The sequence below is a fragment of the Coenobita brevimanus genome, chromosome 103 (genome assembly GCF_032717465.1).
Source record: "Coenobita brevimanus isolate Jiangsu-jjx chromosome 103, ASM3271746v2, whole genome shotgun sequence".
NCBI lineage: Eukaryota > Metazoa > Arthropoda > Malacostraca > Decapoda > Coenobitidae > Coenobita > Coenobita brevimanus.
Window position 1 is genome coordinate 27172974 of NC_137056.1, and position 5000 is coordinate 27177973.

Below are 5000 nucleotides of genomic sequence, written 5' to 3' on the forward strand. Positions count from 1 at the left end.
AGGGAAGGGAAATGAAACATGAATGGAGAGGAGGAAAGAACAGGCATTAATTATAGAGGAAGTTCTAAAGAATATGCGCCAGTGTGAAGAATGAGGGAGGTAAACATGGAGGACAACAGGAAAGTAAAAGTGAGAAACAAGATTACAGAGAACGAGAAGAGAGGGGGTAACACTGTGATGAAGGAAAGGAAATATCAGTGAGAAGTAATGGTGGAGGGAAGTCCAGATGAAATAACATAAAGAATAAGGGAGGCAATGAATCAAGCAGTCACGATGAGAGCAGAAGAAAGGAAAGTAATTAGAAGGAATAAAAATAAAGAAGAGGAGTGAAAATGAAAAGAAGGAGAAATGATTGGGAATTAATGGAGGAGGAAGACTCATCCATCCATCCATCATCCAATCATATGTCTCCCCAGGAGGAGCGTAGGAACCCGAGGCTAGGCTATTTGGTCCTGACATTTAAGATGAGAGTGACCAACCATACTCATCTCTGAGTCGCATTACGTGAGCAATAAACCCCAACCACCCCTTCGATATAAACCTACACAGGCTCTATCCGATTGGTGCACCTTAATTGCCCACTAAACCACTAGGCGCCATAATCTGGTTGTATGGTTACCACCCAGCGTAGTAAATGGTTTCCTGGTGTACAGGAAGCCATTTTGCATGTCACTCAGTGTAGTGTCACCCATAGGAAGAAGGAAGAGGAAAGAAAGAAGGAAAGAAAGACAGCAGAGAGAGTATAAAGTCATCCGTGGGCAGAAGAAAGAGGAAAGAATGAAGGAATGAAAGAAGAGGAAAGAAAGCAGGAAGGAAAGGGCAGACACCCAAAACAGCACTACATCGAGTGAGTAGATGGTGAGCGCCCCCACCTACCACACAGGAGGAAGATCCACTGATTATAATGTATGAAGGAAAATAAGCAAAAGAAAAAAGAAAACAAAGAAAAAGGTGTTTACAAGAAAGATGCCAGATTAGTGAGAAGAAGGTTGGGGATAGACATTTAATGGGGAAAATAAAGAAATACAAAATAAGAATATGGAAAGGAAGAGCATGAAGAAAACGAGACGATAGTAAGAGAATAGTGAGGATGAAGGAAATGAGCGAAATCTGATGTAGGTATATGAGGAGAAAATGAAGACAAAAGGAGGAAGAAGACAAAACAGTAAATAGGCTATATGAAGAAAAAAAAAGTGCACTATACTCAGTTTTTTTTATCGAGGAGAAGATGCACTTGACAGACTGGTGATTATTAGCTGAATGCAACATTACTTCATAACCTAGCATTATTAACTGACAACAAATATCTGACGGGGAAATATGGGTTAGTAAATATTTTTTGGACATGTTGCATTCAGCCAATCATCATCAACCTGTCAAGTGCATCTTCGCCTCAATAAAAAAAACGGAGTAGTGTAGAATGAGGAGAGTTAAATGATGATTAAGAGAATTATGATCGAGGTATACGAGGACAGACGGGGAGCCACTGGAAACGCAAGAGGACCAGATTTAGTGGTCAGTTCGAGGCGGTTTGTTACAGTGAAGTTTATAACATTATCATATGACCGTATGAGCTTATGGTATGGCAAGATGGCACCACAAGTTGTTTTATACGAAAGATATATTCGGCTTAGGTAAAATCTCTTGTATGAGTGGTGTTTATGACGGCAACATAAAACCCGTCCCTAACTAGAAATTTTTGTTAAGAAGAATAAAGCCTTTGGGAAGTAGTAAGGGACAAGCAGCCCTTGCTCAAGGCTGTATTAAAATCCTCAAGTTCGAAAAATTCTTAATAAGAGACCGCCATGTGAAAGCAAAAATAAAGGATGAAAAGACTCAATCGGTCTGAAAGGGCTAAAAGGTGTAATGACAGTGAAGGCGTTAAAAAGGCAGAGATCTGAGCTATCGAGACACGACGGGAGATAATTAGGGGAAGTGTGAAGCAAAAACATAATTAAGTAAAAGAAGACGGAATTAAATGTGGCGTAAAGAGTAAAGGAGGAACAAGAGGAGGAACAGGACAAGGAACAGGAGAACAGGAAAGTGTAGGAGAAGGAAGAGAAATAGAAGGAGGACGAGAAGGAGGAAGAGGAGGACAAAAAATAGAAGGATGAGGAAGATAAACAGATGCAGGAGCAGGATGATGAAGAAGAAGAAGACGAAGAAGAAGAAGAGAAAGAGTGAAGGAAGAAGAAGGGGAAGAGAGAAAGGAGAAAGAGGAACAAGAAAGAGTAGGAACAGGATGATGATGATGATGATGGTGATGATGATGATGATGATGATGATGGGGGGGGCGTTTATATAAGCTGAAGAGGCAGTAAAAATCATCCTAAGCTGATAAGAACACATGCTGAAGAGACAGAAAGGATTTAGCTCCATTTATACTGGTATTTCCTCGCGTTAAGTTGAAGGAAACTGTCAGGAAGTACCGAGAATACACTAAATAAATCCGGCATTGCACTAAAAAGGTAATGTATTCACATGAGCTTTCATTTTCTTAAGTTTTATTCAGAATTACAGTCATGAAAGGCTGTCCGATATCATGCAGTAGCTAATATAAAAAGAAAGATTATTTTGATATTGTAAATATTTTCAATACTGAGCAGAAATGAACTACATTTTCACCGTAAGTGTTCGGCCTGTGACATACACAGTACAAGAGCTATGTAACTCTACGGATAAGTTAACTTTAATTTCAGTTAACCTACGTGATTGATCTTCAGTTGACCAGGAGGCAAAGGGGTTTCTACCCTTCCCCCTGCCCAATCTTCCCCCTTCCCTCCCACATCACCCCCTCTCTCTAAATCTAGTTTAAATAAGCGTGGGACATGCACAAACTAATAAAAGCATCTCTCTCTCTCTCTCTCTCTCTCTCTCTCTCTCTCTCTCTCTCTCTCTCTCTCTCTCTCTCTCCATAACTTATTCTCAATACGTTACCTCTCTCTCTCTCTCTCTCTCTCTCTCTCAATCTCTCTCTCTCTCTCTCTCTCTCCATAACTTATTCTCAATACGTTACCTCTCTCTCTCTCTCTCTCTCTCTCTCTCTCTCTCTCTCTCTCTCTCTCTCTCTCTCTCCATAACTTGTTCTTAATACGTTACCTCTCTCTCTCTCTCTCTCTCTCTCTCTCTCTCTCCATAACTTATTCTCAATACGTTACCTCTCTCTCTCTCTCTCTAACTTATTCTCAATACGTTACCTCTCTCTCTCTCTCTCTCCATAACTTGTTCTTAATACGTTACCTCTCTCTCTCTCTCTCTCTCTCTCTCTCTCTCTCTCTCTCTCCCCCATAACTTGTTCTTAATACGTTACCTCTCTCTCTCTCTCTCTCTCTCTCTCTCTCTCTCTCTCTCTCTCTCTCTCTCCTCTACACCATACCCTGCTGTTTCTCTCACTTTCTCCCTTCTCTCTCCTTACCCCTCCCTACCCCCCCCCTCTCTCTCCCGCTTATTCCACTATATCCTCTATAAACGCAAATATTCTGTTTCTAGTCACATGTACGAGTCAAGAGGAACCAAGTCGTGCCGATGCTGTTTTATTTTCCACACACACAGCTTTCGAAATGTGGTTATTAATGCTTCTATAAGGCTTTTCGTCACTTTCTTTTTTTCTTTTTATTCATGTCTCACGCTGTCATTACTGGATCCCAATATGTTGTAGCCTAAATCTCATCTTCCTGGATATAATTTTTTAATTTAGTTTTTGTATTCTCCTGACGATTTTATCAAGTGAAGGATACACTGAAGTAGAGATTAGATACAGACTTCCCTAACTCCATCATTACAAGCGGGTTTTCCGACCCCCTACAGTCTAGTGATGCATTATCTCTTTTTCTTGACTCCTTCAGACAAGTCTGTTGATGTAAGAAAACATTTTTTGAACAGAAGGGGTTAGACACAGCCTTCATTAACCTTTTCAGAGCTACAGCCCATTTCTCAGTTGACTATGGTTGTTTGAAGGCAGCAAAAATAACTTAGCCAACATGTCAAGCTGAGTAAAAGCCCGGTGTATCATAAAAGATGAAATACAAGATATGTCACCGCAGTGAAAGAAATAATCACTTCTTATTCTTGCTACCGAAGGACAGCTTGACACAAACACCTTAAGCTGAAGGGTGCAGTGCAGTTTCTAAATTCTACAGTACATTACGATGATTACGTCACCACCTACATAAAAGAAAAAAAAAACAATCAAGCGGTAGTAGAAACAAAACAGATAAGGTATCTAATTGTACTTACAAGAGCAGGTCTAATAATCTATGCATCATCTCCACATTCTCCCTCTCTCTCTCTCTCTCTCTCTCTCTCTCCCCCTACTCTCAACTACTGTTTATTAATAGGTTATATATATATTTTTTTTTTCACAAGCAACTCTTTTAGTTCCGCCGGGTCATACAGTGATAGCCCTTGTCATATCTCCCACTCTCTCCTATCCTCAGCTCTTGCAGTAGTGTTACTTTTTGGCAATATATTCTAATCAAGATTCAGATATTTTATTCAACTGAGAGAAATCTGCAAAGTTAAGTTCCGTATTTCCCTTCTCTCTCTCTCTCTCTCTCTCTCTCTCTCTCTCTCTCTCTCTCTCTCTCTCTCTCTCCACTGGCTTTCAGAACACTTGAGAGGGTGGGCAAAGGGTTCTGTGAGTTTGGTTATTTAATCTGCGTTTTAACGAGCGAATGATGAAAAATTTATTAACAAAAGTATGAGAGGGAACATGAGTGCAGGAAGAAAGTGGAAGATTGAAGAAGAAAATAGAAGAGGGAGAGTACGTTTGTTTAGATTCTTATTTTGTAAGAGAGTGGATGTTGTTGCATAATCCTCACGAATCAGACGCTGCCTGAATGCGATGAACTGGCACTGACCATTTTCACGTGGCCAAATTTGCACACTCGGGAAGGGAACACTGAGAAAACTGTTTTATGTGAACACAGCAGAGAATTCCCTGACTCAGTGTAACGTGATGCCATTTGAACGGAAGCTCACTTACATCTCCCTGAAATGAA